Source organism: Ammospiza caudacuta, chromosome 17, assembly GCF_027887145.1.
Source record: "Ammospiza caudacuta isolate bAmmCau1 chromosome 17, bAmmCau1.pri, whole genome shotgun sequence".
Lineage (NCBI taxonomy): Eukaryota > Metazoa > Chordata > Aves > Passeriformes > Passerellidae > Ammospiza > Ammospiza caudacuta.
Window position 1 is genome coordinate 12639395 of NC_080609.1, and position 16505 is coordinate 12655899.

General features: G+C 43.9%; 1 protein-coding gene across 2 annotated transcripts in view; it reads left to right on the forward strand.

Annotated features, from left to right (window-relative positions):
* Positions 1-16505, forward strand: part of ELFN1 (extracellular leucine rich repeat and fibronectin type III domain containing 1) — a 101289-nt gene that overhangs the window by 42702 nt on the left and 42082 nt on the right. For both annotated transcript variants that reach the window (XM_058816146.1, XM_058816145.1), the window contains one exon: positions 13689-13822. The gene's annotated coding sequence lies outside the window, so the exon portion shown is untranslated. The remainder of the gene's footprint in view (positions 1-13688; positions 13823-16505) is intronic.

Sequence of the window (16505 nt, forward strand, 5' to 3'; positions counted from 1 at the left end):
AATTTAGTGGAGCATTGTGCGTCCAGCTAAGTTCAAGAGGACGTAAACAAAAATGTCATACACAAATGATTTCCAAAATTGTCATACACAATTGATTTCCACTGGGCGGAACTCCCTTGGCATGAAGCCATTCTTACCTGTTTTGCTGAATCAGGGCACGTTCTTCTTGCAGGGACTTTGTGTTTTACTGTGGGCTATTTTGGTATTTTTCTCTCCTAAGATTATTTCCACTGGAAAAAACACAGTATTTTTCATTCCAGCAGTATTTTTGGTAACAGTTACTATTTCCTGACAATATGTCTGTATTTTAGGACAAAACCAAATTACATGTTGGAAGTGCCTTTCCCCACTGCAGTTTCTCCAGCACTACTCACAAGCCAGTTACATCAAGAACATCATCTGCAAGAGGCACAATAGAGGCTATATTAAGTTTTATACAGACTTGCCATAAAATTACATGCAATAGCTACTTGATCATGTTATATCAATCAATTTTTGCCTGGCCATTTGGAAAGCAATTGCTTTTATCTTGATGGCTTATTTTTTTAATTCAGACCTTGCAAGGATTTTACCAAGAGTTTTTGTCCAATGGCTGCAGAATTCTCCTGGTCACATGGTTTAGAACAGTATGACTGTTAGAGCACTGTTGCATGATAAGGGGTTTTGGCAAAAAGAGCCCTCTCACTGTAGTTAATTTTCATTGTTTTTCTGATTTTTTTTGGCTTTTACTCTCTGTTCCTTGATGTCTATAAAAATTTTGACAGCAGTTAGAACTGGATGCTATAAAACAGGCTAGAAACTGTGGAAACTGTGACAAAAATAATTTTTTTGCTCTTCTGTCTGCCACTTTGCTCCAGAAGAATGTGAATTTACCATCAAACTTCTGCAGAGTTAGAACCTCTCTTTTAAGCTTGGTAATAATAGGTAAAATCCTACTCCCTGGCTGCATCATATAATCATTATTATCTTACAAATCCTAAGTGCTTTGTGTAATCTTCAAGGCTGTGTTCCTAGTGCTGTGCTTTGGGAGAAAATAGAAGGATCATAATTGTGGAAAATTGCATTTTGTTGCATCTTTTGCCAATTCCCTGAGATCAAAACAGTTAATTTCCCCTTGCTCTGCGCCTTGTACAAACTTTGAATCAGTACAATTTACTCTGGTGAGCCAGAACAGGGCTGCAGATTTATACTGCAGGTTTTTTTTTGTTGGTAGATTCCTTCAGCTTGGTCATGGAAAGACCTAAAGAGGTTGAGTGTCCGGTTTTGATTAGATACAAATTATTCTTAAGTTATCTCCCAAAGATATCTTCTTCTTCTGGTCTGTAGTTTAACTTGAAGATTAATATTGGTTTTCTCTAAAAAGTGTTGTGAGATTGATTTTTAAAACTCAATAAAAATTAAGTTTTAAAAATTAAGTTCCTAAAATAAAACTTAATAAAACTCAGTAAGTTTTATTATTCATAATGGCCTGTATAGCTGTTTTTTTAAAGTGCCAAAAAATTGTGGATATTTGCAGAAATAACCCTAAAAAGGAGAAGAAATGATGAAGGAAGGAGTTCATTCAAATGCTGCCTAGCTGGAACCTGTTTCCTTTGTTCTACTTTGCAGTTTCATTCTGAAACTTATGCAAAAACACCGTATGGGATGAAACTTTTAGGTGTATTAAACCCATCCCATAATGTTTATTTTTGTACATGGACAAGAGATTACAGCTTTTCCATTGAACTTTTAAAGTCATCATCAAAAGCCATCGTTACTTTGTGAGCACTTTGTAGTCTGGTGTCTGTCCTACACTAGTTAATTCATGTAAATCTAAAGAAGTGGTTGCAGGCAGGATGGCATCAGAAATATGGAAATAGAGCATCTGGGTAGAAAGGGTAGGTTTTTGCAATGTTTCCATTGAAATTATTTTTTCCTGCCAAGTGAACAGATGCAGTGGAAACAGACAGTCTTATCGGCAGCCTTTCTTTTGCGGAGAATAAATGAGTGAATGATCTATCAAAATATTTTTTTCCGTTTGATTAAACAGATGATATTTATAGCATTTCTAAATATAAACCCAACTGAAGTGAAAAAGAGGAAGATTCACAAAGAATGGCCACTCTACAAAGTCAGGTGCTGTTCCTGTACCCAAAAGCATTTTTAAATTCCTATTTTCTTCACCTAAGCTGAGTGAATGCAGTTCACTGCACTCTGAGGCTGTTTAGCAGACTCAGTCCTGATGCTCATTTTGGTCTGATGCTGTGGGCTGCAGGTATGTTTGCTTACAGATTTCCTTTTGTTTCACATTAGAATAACAACAAAATGCCTAAGGGTTTCAAGAGTCTGCCTTTTTCTTATGTTACAGTGCAGGTTCTGGAATAAACACCTGGAAAGGCTGAAAAATTTAGCAATGAGATAATAGAAAAATTTGTACCTTGCAGAAAAATACAAGATTTTGACACAAGGTTGCATTATGAATAGAATATTAAGTTATTATTAAAATATACTTCAAGTTAATTTTAATGTCATTTTGATATGAACCTATAAAGATTTTGTTATGCAATAAAAATAGGAATGGAAAATTCTCCTGAAGTCTTGCAAATGAAATATTTGATTTATGGAAACATTCCTGATTCTTTTAAAATATGATTTTGCCAGAGCTAATTCATGTCATGAGAAATTTCAGCTTTGTTGAAATGCAGCTTTCTGATGGGAAAGTGAACTAACACCTGACCAGGGCTGCCTGGCTGCAGAGCCTGCTGGTCACATTTATTCCTTTGCCAGAAATTGCGTGGTTATTAACCCTTTGACCATTGGCATGATACTGTAATGTTGGGCTTTTTTGTTTTTGCCTTTTTTCTAAACTGAGCTACATCTTCTTATTAAAATAATTTTGCATTTGTTCTGAAAAATTTCCATATTTTTGCACTTTACATAAACTCCCTTGTAATAAGGCAAAGCAAACCCTTTTATCTTGCTGCCCCTTTTATGGAAGTCTCCTTTGGCCACTTTTATTTGTGATTTTGCCTTTTCCCTTGATTATGTGTTGAGATTTCTGGTAGACTCTTTAGCATTCTGTCCTGCTTTTGGGTTACAGTGTTCATCTTTGGAGCTTGTTGTCCCTCTGTTTCTTTATCAAGGGAAGCAGCTTTTTCACAAATGCATTTTCTTTACATTATTATCAATCCCAAAAACTGTCCCGAAATAAGAGTTTTCACTGCTTAATGCAAGATGTCATCATGAGTAATCCTGAGTCATTTAATTTCATATCTTTTAAAATGTCTTTTCTAAGATGGTCAAACTGACATTTGTGTTCTTTGTCAACATAGTATTGAGTCTAATACTGTGTGTTCCCTTCTTTCCAGTGAACAGTCTGAACCCAGAAGATATCACTATTTGAGTGTTTTTGCTCAGATATTTAAATGCTGGTGTGGAAGATGATTATTGACTTTTCACTTAAATGATGTAGTCGTTTGAGAAAATCAATTTTCCTTATATATTCACCAGCTGTATTTAAGAAGTAGCATTTGGCTAGCAATTTTCACCATCTAAAATAGAAAAATCTCTCATGCGGTGGCTTTCCTTAAGAGATCTCCAACACTTCCCTGTCACATTAATCTCTTTTTAAATAGAGGAAAATTGAGGCAGAGATGTAGAAAGTCATCTCAGGAAACTCAGTGCTTGAAGCAGGAAGGAAAAGAGAAAACAAGTTGAAAAGGAGAAACCAAGCATTGGTATCTGTCCTGTTGGACTGTCATATTGTTAAGTGAACCTGTTCAATTCACAGGAGGGTAATTTATTTCAGTTAGGCTCTAAGAATCCTGTGTGTTCCATGTTTCTGGATAGACAGATGGATGCTCCCTTCACATGTCTGAGTTACTTTTGGTATCACACCGTGAACTGAAGGTCTTGCTCTGCCTTGTCTTGAACACGCTCCCATGAGCACCGCGAATAGCCTGTTAAATATGGATGATCCATCTTGATTTTCCAGATGAGTCAAGAAAAAATACTGGGAATGTTTTTTGACAGGTGTAAGCCAATTGGTGTAGAGAGCTGAAGCCTCCAGGGCATTTCCCTGGCCCCCAAGGAACCCTTTGGCTTCCAGCCATGGGCTTTTTGTCATCAGCTGCATCCTGTTCCTGGCAGCAGCTCGCCCCAGGAAAGAGCACAAATCTCTCTCCTGGTGAATTAGCACTCACAACTCTTAATTTTATCCCCACTCTTCCTCCACATTTGTTGGCTTTGGAGAAGGGTCCTGGCATACATTTTTGCAATTTGTGTGCCCCACTCAGAACCAGTTGCAAACATTTCCTGTATATGGATGGCAGCCTGGCTTTCCTCTGGTGACTTCTCCTGCCATTTAGGTCCCTATTTGATTTTCTCATGTTGATCTTTGAAATGGCAATATCTGGTTTTCCTGTAGAGTTCCTGAATCCTGACTTCTGGGTTTTGCACAGATAACCTGTCCCATGTTATATAGCAGGAGTGGAGTCTGGAGAGGTTTTGGCAGGATGGCTCTAAGAGGTGGCTGCAATGGCTCTAAGATCTAAAACCTGAGCTGGCACTAAGAATTTGTTCTTCTGAGAGGACTAAAACTGGCTCCCACTGAAGTAATGGAAGCTAATAATCTCATTTATTTATGGAAGACTTATAGCAAGAAGCCTCCTAGAACACAGTAGGATTATTTCTGCATTGTGAGTTATTAGCACTGGCCCTGGACTATGGCAAAAAAGAGACATGAAACCTTCTGTTTCCAGATAGCTCTCAAGGTTGTAAGGAAACCCTTAAAATTGCAAGACATGGCTATTCAAGACTGGGAAGATGAGTAGAAGGATACAGGTGGTGTCTCAGAAATAAATTGGTGGTTTGGAGAAGTTTGGAATTGCTAATCTCAGGAAAACCCAAGCTCAAGTAAAAGGCTTGGTCTTTTAGGAAGACTGCTCATAGCTGAGAGACCAGTCCCTGCTTTCCTCCTAGGACTGCAAAATTACACCTTTCAGGTCACACTTAAAAAGCAATTGGATGTAATCTGTACCTTGTGCATGACATAAAAGAACTAGATGAGATAATCAGGCACCAGCATGCCCTCAGGTCTTTTTTAAATACTGAGATCACTCCAGGGTATGCTTGTGGTGATTTCCCCTCCTCCATCTCCTGTCTGCTGAGGGAGCTTCTTCTCTTGTGTCTGTTCAGTGAAGGTATTGGCCAAGTGCTCCCAACCTACCACCATTATTGGCACAACTTGAGTTGTCTTTGGTGGAGCACTCCCTATTTCAGCGCTAGAAAGGTGAAGTGTCTAGGCCAAGTTCATCATCCAGGCTCCACAGTCACTGGAGAAAGTCGAACACCTCCAGTGTGTAATTCATCCCATCCAAAAATAGATGTTTAAGACAGGAAGAATGAATCACTCTCTGGGGGCTGGTGCACGTCTCTCTGTTCACTGATGATAAAAGAAGTCTAGACAATTACCTTAACCTAGACATCCAGCTGTAAGACACCTTCAGCTGCGTGAGATCGAGCCGTGCTTTCAGGTCCCTAAGGACTGATTTCCACCCCCCTGTTCAAATGGGAAGTAGTTTTCTGATTTCACTGCAGCTTTCTAGCTGAAGTCACTGACAATCAGAATCTCAGTGAGCCACATATGGCAGTTTTACCATAACTGAATAGCTTTTTAATGAAAGGGTTTTTTACCCTCAGTCCCATCTGGGAGTTATCCATGAGAAGTTGATGGTGTTTTGAGGAAAATTTCTTTCTGTTACTTGCTGAACCATTGCCACCATTAAATATTGCTGCATAATTTCCTCCCAAGGAGTCTGTTGCATGTAGATAATATTCAAAATGTGGTCCCCATTGATTACTTTGATTGAACACATGATGTTCTCCATGAGCAGGAGCACAGCTCTTCAGATGGTGCTTGCAGACACTCTTATTTGTGAGTTCATTTCTCATGGTCTGAAATTCATCTCTCATCTTTCCTCTTGCCTTCCCATGAGCTCATTTGTTAAAGTATTTGGGGAAAGGCAGACAAGGAAAATCAATGGATGACTGCAGAAGGCAAAAGCACCAAGATCATAAGGAGCATCCACAGAGCCCTGGAGAAGGAAACCACAGTGGAGGCAGCTGAGAGGAGGGAAAGCCTCCAGCACTGGACAACCAAAGAGCTGGAGTTGCCAGTTGCCAGTCCACCTCTGCAGTTCCTCACTGCCCACCTTGCCCCATGGGGGTGACAGTGCAGGAGCAAAGCTGGCAGAGCAATCCAGGGTTCTGTGATATTGGCTGCCCCCCTTTCCAGCCCAGCACTTGGAGCAAAGCCACCTTCAGCTGGTGCTCCCATGGAGAGACCAGGGAGCAGGGCCCAGCTCAGCCCAGCACAGCCCAGCTCAGCCCTGCCTGAGTCCTTGCCCTCAGGACTGTGGTTCCTGTTGCCACTGATTGCAGAGCAGATAGCTGAGGATGATGAGGATGATGATGTCTCCAAGGGGACAAAGGGCTCCCTGGCAGAGGAGGGCAGATGTGAACTGATGGAGAGGAGACTTCAGGGTGCCAATCTGTGATCCTAAAGCTTCCATCCCAGACAGGTTAAAAGGTTTGGAAACTACACAGCTTTGGCATCTCTGCAGAGAAGAACATCTCAGCTCGCCTTGAAATATGTGAAGATTTAATTCCTTTGACTTTCACTTTTAGATTACTTTTTTCCCCTTGCTCTTTTAAAAGTTCAATTCAACATGGAAGAGCAGTCTGCAAGGAAAATACTTGGGAAACACATTGACCAATATAGTTAATGGAAAATGTCCCTTTTTTCAAGATGTGTTTTGTCTCTCTCTTTTGGATGATGGGAGGAAGCTTGGATGAAGCCTGAAATGTTTGCGGTTCTTTTGTTTGTTTTGATGGTTTTGTTTTGTTTTGTTTTTTGTTGTTTGCATGTGTATGTGAGTTTTCTAGTTGCCAGAAGAAATAATTTGCCCAGTGACGTTCCAGGTGCCTCTTTGCTCCCCCTGCCAAGACACCTGCCCACTGCTGCCTGCAGGAGCCCAAGCCGAAGCAGGGGATGTTTCTCTCAGGGAGTTCCCTGCTTCATCCCTGCTGCGTCAGAGCTGAACACATCCTGCCAAGACTCAAGCAAAACATTCCAGAAAAGGTTGAGATATTCACCGAGCTCAAAGTTACAGTACAAGAAGTTCCCTGGAGCAAAAGCAGAGCTGCGAGACACCGTCACAGCGCGGCGCTCCCCCAGCCCGGCAGGCACCACGCCGTACCAGACAAACTCCTCCAGATAGGATCCAGGCAGAGATGTTTGCTTAACACAGCAGCTCTTTGAAAAGGCAAATAAATGGACAGTGAAGCTACACAGACGTGTCACTGTGCAGCGATTTCCGTTTAGCATTTGCGTTTAGTGCCAGGAAAGCCTGACTCATGAATATGAAATCAGAAGGAAAGGAAGAAAGCAGTTGTTCATTATTAGAGCTTCGAATTGGGCATGTGGTGGGAATTAGCATTGGAAAACATGCAGGTTAAAAAGAGAGGGGCTGGCTCTGGTGGTCCAGGAGGCTTGAAGAGCCTGGCTCTTCAACCAGAGGATGTGCTTTTGTGGGGGCCTCTCTGCTCTCAGGCTTTGCCCATGGGGAGTTGCTGCTGAAGAAGAGCTCAGGGTTACCATGATGAGGTTCTTGCTCATTTTGAAGAGGGGAAAAGCAAGTCCTGAATCTTCTTGGAAATCCTCCAAATTTACCTTGAGGTAATGGTGAGGAAAGGCTGGAAGAAGAGCCTCTTAATTACCTGAAATAAGAGAAATAACTGAGAGGAACCTCCAAAAAAACCAGATCAACCTCAGATAGAAATCCTGAGGTCCCTAAAGGAAGCTCGCCTTTAATTGAGACTCAGTGGAGTAAAAATGAAGGAAACCACAGCACTCATGCTTCTGCAGGTGAGGTTCCTGTCTCTGCTCCTCACTTGCATTCTAGAGCTGAGAAAAGCCTCTGTGAGCCTGGGGTGAGCCTGGCTCCCTTCAACACAAGCTATCAACCTTCTTTCTGCACATATTTCACCTTGAGAGAGATGAGCTTGTTCTGCCAAGGAGACATGTGGGTCAGAACCAGAATATCCTGAGTTGGAAGGGGTCCAGAAGGGTCACTGAGTCCAGCTCCTGGCCCTACACAAGACAACCAACCCCAAGAACCACACCAGGCACCTGAGAGTCATCCAAACTTTCCTTGAACTCTGGTAGGCTTGGTGCTTCAACCACTTCCCTGGGGAGCCTGTTCCAGTGCCCAAACACCCTCTGGGTAAAGAACTTTTCCTAATGTCTCTGAGTGATGCTATTGCAGCAAATATTTTTGATGGTGCTGGGAAGGAAGAAGCAAATAAAGACATTGCTGCAGGGTGGCAAGGGCTTGTTTTCCAAAGCAGCTCCTTGCATCAAACCCTGGGAGCAGCTCAAGGTAGCAAGGAAGTGTGTCATCCCCTCCAGTGCCTTCATCTGAAGCAGCCCAGCTGTGCTCTATAAGTACCCCTCCTTTTCCTTGCATTTTGGTAATTCCAGTGCACTTAAAATGAGACAAGAGCTGATCTGTCAGTGTGGGGCACAGCAGCTCACAGTAATAGTAAAAGCATTTGGCTGATACCCCTGGTCTGGAGGATACAAGGTGCCAGGCAGGAGGTTGGGACAATGGGCTGGGTGGGAAAGTGCCCACAGGACCAGACAGATGTGCCAGGGTGCTCCTCACCCAAGTGTCCCCTCTGCCCTCGGTGACAGCACTGGGTCATGGCTGTTTGCAAAGCCAGGCTTTGCCCCAAGGCCAGGCCATGGGAAGCTGCTGGCAGGGCTCGGCTCCACCCCATGCAGCCATGACAGCTTCAGAGTGTCGTTAGCTTGATGTGAATAATTAAAATACCTGCTGTGCTTCTAAATAGTTCAGAGCCAGCCTCGGAGCTGCACGTGTGAGCCATGGCTGCTGTCTTTGGAGGAGGCCAGAGGAAAGAGGAGGGCTGATATCCAGTGGAAAATTCAGGGCTTGATGCTGCTTCTGGCAGGAGGAGAGATGGTGCTGGCAGCATCCAGAGGGATGCAGGCAGTCCCTGCTCCTGAGGCAGGCTGACACAGCTCTCCTTGCTGATGAACAGACATCACAGCACAGAACTCTCCAAAATCTCCTCTCTGCCAAAAATCTGAGCAGCACTGGAGCTCAGCACCCTCCATTCCAACTGCCCCAGGGCTCTCATGCTGGTTCAGCTCTCCCAACCTGTGGGATGAGGATGTGGAGCAGGGGAACAGGGACAACCCCACAGCCTTGGGGCTCCATCAGCACTGGCACTGTGGGGCTGCTCAACTGAGCTCCCACAGGTGGGCTCTGGGGAGGATGCACTGCCTTTTGTAAAGATTTCCCCAAGATATCAATTAGACAGTGAAATCAAAACAGTTTCTGCATGAACAACTAACAAAGAGCTCCCTGCAGTCTCTCAGCAGCCGGACTCCTCCTGTTCCTCCCCCCAGCTGCCAGAGTTTGTATCAGAATAGCACTGAAGGGCCCTGTGCCCCAGCATGGAGGAGCTTCATTGAACAGGGGAGGATATCAAACACTGTGGCTGTGTCAGTGCTGCTGGAGCATGGAGCTGTAAATCATCTCTTCTCATGAAAAAAAATGGGTTTCTGGGCAGGGGATGGAGGGAAAAATGACATTCCCCATGAGTTAGTTTCAGATTGGATTAAACCATTGTTTGACCATAGAGCTATATCTTTTATATATATGTGTATTTATATCTATTTTTCTGTGGAGACCCTGGACAATTCCAATTTGGGGTCACTGTGCAGTGATTTTTTTTCCTCTTTTTTTTTTTTTTTTAGTTCAACCAATGAACCAAAAAATTGGTTATTTTCACAGCTTTTCCATTATTACCTCCGGGGCAGGTAAAAGCAAAGTTTTTAGAGAGAGGGAAAAAAGTCTGTTTGGGGACTGGCATGGTGAGAAACAGAGAGAGCTGTGTGCTGACAGCTTTGCAACAGTGTGTGAACATTATCCTGATGTTTGGTGCATTCCCTGGTCCCATGGGGGGAGTGGGAGCTGCCACCTGCTCCCCTGTCCTGTGGCCCTTTGCCCATGAAAGGCCAAGGCTCCTGAGCCGAAGATCAGCAAATTAATCTTCTTCTCCCTCACTGCAGAACGTTATCCATCTAAATATTTCCTTTAATTTAGAGCCATGTAGAGTTTGAAAAGCCCTTCAAGTTCACTTGGGCTGATGAATTGGTAATTGAGTGTACCTGGATGTCAGTGCCTCTCTCTGCATTTGTATCAGTCCGTGTTTGTTTTCTCCAGCTGTAAATCACTCAGAACTTGGAGAGGCTTTTATCAAATCCTGCCGGGAGCCAGTCTCTCTCCCTTTCACAAACACATTGCTAATGCCATGTGGAACCCACTGGCTTTGCTGTTCATTTAAAAACAATGAGGATAGTATTAAATAGGAAGGAAAAAAAATCCTTAGCAACGAGGGAGAAGGAGGAGGAAAAGATTTGCTCCTGTCTCTCTGGAGTTTGCTCCTTTGGACTAATGTCTGTCCCATTGATCTCCTAATATGCTCTGCTTTGAGAGCCTGAGTTATTGCTCCACACTCCCTTATCCCCCTGGGTGTTACAGAACACTTTGTTCTCAGCTTCTTCAGCCACCAGCAGGTCGGATGCCAGCCTTGCTCCAGCCTCACCAGTGCTTCCACCTCCTGGGCTGCTCACCTGTGCCCCTTTCTCCACAGCCCTGGCCAGCACTGGGCATGGAAAAAATTTTCACTAAAAGAATAATAAAGTACTGGAATGCTCTCCCCAGGGAGGTGGTAGAATCACCATCTCTGGATGTGTTTAAAAAAAGACTGGACATGGAACTTGGTGCTGTAGTCTGGTTGAGGTGTTAGGGTATAGGTTGGACTCGATGATCTTAGAGGTCTCTTCCAACCTCATTATTTTGTGATTCTGTGATATGGAGAGTTAAGCAGGTGGTTTTAAGTGTTTAAGGGAGTCGGGTCATCATCTAAAGGTCTCCAGGTTCTCCTGTGTGTCCTTGGTGAATAGCTCTCCCATGGCTTTGACAATACCACAGCTGGCTTCCTTCCCACATTGTCCATATCCATGGCTCAGCCCAGTAAATGTGCTCCAGATTTGGCAAAAGGGAATTTCAAAGAGGAGGGGTAACAGTCCTGATTCACATTTCTTGGAGCTCCTCTGATCCCTCACCCAATGGAAGAATGGAGGAACAGCACCACGTGTCTGGCAGAACCCATCCACCCAGCCTGTGCTTGATTGCAGATTTTTCAATGAACTGTAACATTGCTGTTTGCTCAGTGGAAAAAACCAGCAAGTCATATCCATTGAAAAAGAAATGTGAGGACTTTGCAATCTGTGTGTGAATGTTTCCTGAGCATAAAATGAGGTGAAGTTTGCCAAACGATTTTTCTTTAGAAATTGTTCATTCAGCTCTAATTGCTTGGGTCTAACTGTTCTTAGAAGGACTGTGTGACATCTTTGGAACATGCAGTTAAGGTCAGAAGAGTGTTGGTAGAAATTACTTAATGTTAAGTCAAGTTTTTATTTGGGTGTAACAGGGCTGTTCTCCCTTAGCTTAGAAAGAGCAGTAAATGATGTTGCCTGTTAGTAAATGATGCCAGCCCAGTTAGCTAATGGAGGGTGAGTGGTGCCTTATTGACTCCCACTTTCTCTGTGGAAGGAGTAATTAAATTCACCTGCAGAATCCCCATCTTCTCATGCGTGGCAGTGTGCAACTTCCCTGCATCTCAGCTAACTAGATTAGAGATTACTCATGCTGATGAGAAAGCACCAGCTAGAAAGGCTCTGGCCTGGCTTTCAGATCCCAGCTGTTATTTGCAGGACTTATGCTTAGGAAAAGCATCCCTTTATTTTGTTTTGCTTCTACCCTGACAAACTTTGTCTGGAAACCCAGAGGAATAAGCACCAGGGAGCCCCACTGTCTGTCTTCCAGCAGCATTTTCTGAAATGGAACAGCACTTTAAAGTCTCGCCAGCTCAGCCTTTCACTTCACAGAATATGTGCCTGTCTCTAAAATACCAGCTTATTTTTCCTTACCTCCATAATATTCCCATCCAGCATTCACTCTCCTGGAAATCACCAATCCAGTGTTCACCTACCTGCATTCAAACACCTGTCATCGTTCTTGTGCTACTGCTCTTCTCCTTCCAATTTAGAGATTATATTTCATAACTGACCTCCAACTACCCATTGCCTCCCCGTGACACCTCACCCTTGTCTGCCTGATTGATTAGTCTATTGTGCTCTGCACTCTTCCTGATGGCTTACAGATTGCCCAGTATCTGTCACAGGCTTCCTTTTGTTCTCTAATATTCTTGGAGTTTTGGAACACCCTCCGGCTGCCATTCTCTCTCCATAGTCCCTGGCCACCACCTGCCTCTCTTATGAATGTTTAGTTTGGAAAAAATGGCAAGAAATCTTTTGCAAAATAAACCCCTACCTGCTGTGAGTTCACACATAGGGTGGTAAAACACACTTCTAAGACACTGTCATTGTCAATGGGGCTCTTTATTTCCTTTGCACAATTTGGAGGTATAAAAATGTCATTAGATCAGGCTGTGATCAGTGACGTGGCTTGGAAGGCAGCTTTCCCCAGGAAATTTCCTCACCTGCATAAGTCAATGAAGTGACAGAGAATGTTGTTTTTAAAGATGTGGGGGGTAGGACGGTTCTGTGTCTGCTAGGGGAGAGGTCTGGGACGTGTCCCAGATCCATCCATCTCCCTGTGCCTGCCAGAGGTTGTCCAGCTCTCTGATATTGTTCCAGGCTTGTCCCAGCTCTGTCCATCACTCTGACATTTAATTAACTGCCCCATTCTCCTGGATCTTGCACAGGATTTGTGTTGTCTTTCTGAAACACCTCTTAGGTCGTGTCTGAATATTACCAACAGGAGTAACAAAATGGTTGTCACCAATATTGCTATTATTGTTACTGTGCAGATGATAATAAAACAAGACACTGAATATCACAAAGATGAGTACTGTTACCCTCAGTGTCACTTCTTCTTGCTGTGCTGGTTGTTTGGCATCATGGGCGAGCAGGAGCTGACAGCAGTGGGAAGCAGAGAGAGCCCTGGCCAGCCAGGCATCCAAAAGTAACAGAAAAACAGTAAAGGTGTGGGAACTGACCACTGAGAGCAATAAAATCACACTTAAGATATCAAAATACATTTACAAGACCTATCTTCAGGTGTAACAGGGATTATTAAACTTATTAAAGCCTGCACATGCTGGGTGGCTGGTGCTGGTGGGGGCAGTGGCTCCTCACTCCTCCAGGAGCTCTGCATTGATGTTTTGCACCCTCTGCCCTGGCCATGCCCAGAGCTATCCTTCTTCCCTGCATCTTCTTCCATCCTTGTCTGGCATTTGTCCCATTCTTTTTACTTCAGTCCCAGGTTCTCTTCCAGCATTTCTCACAGTCCCAAATCCACTGGCAAGTGGATTTCTTTTCCCTTTGAGTTACTCTGTTGAGCAGCTGCTCTCATTTGGACCTCCGTGTGCTCTTCATCCCCTTCACCTCTGGTTCCTGTGTCTCTGTGTTTGATCCATGGCTTAAGCAGCTGTTCTGTCCCTGGGATGGCTTGGTATTAATCAAGCCATCAATCAGTCTTTTATCCCCTTTGTTGAAACTCCCTCTTATGCTTTCTCTTTTCTCCTTGCAGGTTAAACCCTGGGCTTGGTGACCTCCCGTGGGATCCCGAATGCCGTGTCCAGCGAGCCTCCCAGCCCCTGAGGACAACAACTAGGACACATCCAGGGCTGTGGCTGGGACCTGCAGTGACACACGGGCTCAGAGGTGAGGGGTGGCATCTCTGGGGTGAGAGGAGGAGCTGCCTGTGGGAGAGAGCCAGCAGGGATGGAGCAGGTCCCTCTGGAGAGGGCTGAGTGCTGGGAAATCCTCCCAGGGGTGGATGGCGAGGGGGAGCCTGAGGCACTCATTCCCAGCAGGGAAGAGTGAGCCAGGGCTGTGTTTCTCACACTGCTGATCATGGGGTGGTTCCTGGTGGGCTCTTCTCCAAGTCTGACCTTCCTGGGGAATCCCTGAGCTGCACTCCTGAAAGCGTGGCAGCAGTGAGACTTATCATGGTTGCATGTTTAATTTTTATTTTTTTAAAGACTGAGTTCACATTCTTCTTTTGAGGTTTAGGGGATAAAGAAAAAGCACATTATTTCTCCCCTGCAGATGAGAAGTGCAGTGCGTGCCTCCATCCCAGCTTCTACAAAATTGTGTTTTACAAAGCAGAAAAAGAATATCAGGTTCATGTTGGAGCTGTAGCTCAGTTTTCTAAGACCAGATTTTGCCCCCTGTTCCCTGTTCAAATGACTAGCTGTGCTGGGCACTTTGAAATTTTCTCTCTCTTTCTCATCTCCACCTTGACATTATGAAAAGAGTTTTCATCAATCCATTGAAAGAAGGAGATAACTTTTGTATAAGTTGACAGGGTTGAGTTTTTTGGGTAGTGTGTAATTTTTTTTTTACACTGTTATTATTTAAAAGATGCTTTCTAAGAGGACAAAAGGGAATAGCTTAATGGAAACAAATTTCTGTAGCAAAATGTGCAGCTGGATAAAAAAGATTATTTCTGTTATTGCTTGGTTAGACAGGTGAATTTCGAATTTGAGTACAAAAGGTGCTAAAAAGTGTGCCTTAACTTCTCTTCAGTGTGCTGTTGAGATTGAAAAGAATAATTTTTGGAGAAAAAACTTTTCTCTGAGCCTCTATTTCCAGCATTGTCAAATCTTTAGCAGTGGCCTTTTCCCACAGCTATTATCATGTTTTCACCTTTTCTTCTTCCACCTCATTTGTCCTTTTTTGAAGAAAATGTAGTGCTGGTGAAAGGCAGGCAGGGCTGAGGGCTGGCACTGATGTGGAAGGGAGGGACAGCAGAGCTGGAGGCTCACGGGCATGTCTGGAAGCCAAACCAGAGATGCAGTCCCAGGGAAAGATGGACAGCCAGGCCTGGGGGAAGTAATTTTGAAAACATCTACAAGCCTACAGCCCTTAAGACCACCTTTCCAAAATGACTTTTAAGCAATTAGGAACCTAAGCATCAATGAAGATAAGCAGAGCTTAGGTGCTCAGGTCCCTTGGGGCAGACACAAATATCTCAGCAATGCAGACAGATAGACACTTTGCCTGTCCAGATGGATCCAGACCCAGAGCCAGGCAATGAATTACAAATATAAGTGCCAAAACAGCAGGCTTGGGACACAAAGCATAAAAGACAGTTGTGTTATTTGAGCTGATAAGCTCTGCATCTCGTCTGGAAGATGCTGGCATCAAAGGCTCCTGCAGGGATTTCACAATGGAGTGTTACACCATCCAGCACTGAGTTACCTAAGATGTAAAATGGGCCTTGCAGAGAAAGCTTCATGCCTGCCACAAAGGAGCAGAATTGGAGTTTGTTTTGAGGACTATTAGGCTGAATAATTTGGGATTGATCTCCATGGATATTGTGAGATATTGCTCCCAACAGAACAATGATTGCCATTAGTGTCTCAGCTCCCTGCCTTCTTCCTCCTTTTCTCTCCAGCCTTTGCAAGGGTCAAATGCTTCCCAGGCAGCATGAACAATATTTCCTCCTTTTCTGGTAATCATTGTCCCTTCTATTCATTCCTCAGAAGCCTTTTCACAAGCAAGAGGTATTTTCAAGGGTTGTAAGCATTCATCTTAATGCACATTTTTATGCCTATTCTCCTTGGAAGAGCTGGAGGACTAGTTAACTTTATTAGACCAAATGAAAGGAGCTTATGGAGGTAGCCTTGTGCAGGAGGTCAGGGACCTGGAGAGGAGAGACCTCTGAGACAGCTGTGGAATTTCTTGCAGGAGCTGAAAAGCAGCTTTTGCTGTTTAGATTGGTGCTGTTCTTCCTTGCATTGTGCTGGCTCCTTTTCCAGCACAGAGTGCTGAGATCTTCTGCACGGTCCCATCACTGGTCCAGCCACAAGGGCTTAGGAGCAGTGACAGCTGTAAGTACCTTGGATTGGCAAGCCTGGAGGTAGCCAGGCTCACAGCACTGGGCAGGAGGTGCCCATGGGGCTCTGGTGAAGGTTCCCACCTTGGGGAGCCCCAGCCTGTGGCATTTGTATTTTCTGAAAAATCCCTTCACCCAGGATTTTTCTCCTGAGAAAGGTGAGAAGCCTCAGAGAAAAAGGAAAACAATAATTATCTGATTTGCTTCTCCTGTGTTTTGCTTCTTTGGAACGTGTGTGGACATTGTTTACCAACAGCTGATTGTTTCATTGGATTCTAGTGTGAGTTGTTTGGACTCATTGGTCAATCAATGCCAAGCTGTGTCGGGACTCTGGAGAGAGTCATGAGTTTTCATTATTATCTTTTTAGCCTTCTGAAAGTATCCTTTCTGTATTCTTCAGTATAGTTTATATAGCATTATTTAATATAATACAGTACCATAAAATAACAAATTAGCCTTCTGAGAACATGGAATCAGATTCATCACTTCCTTCCTTCCTTCCTT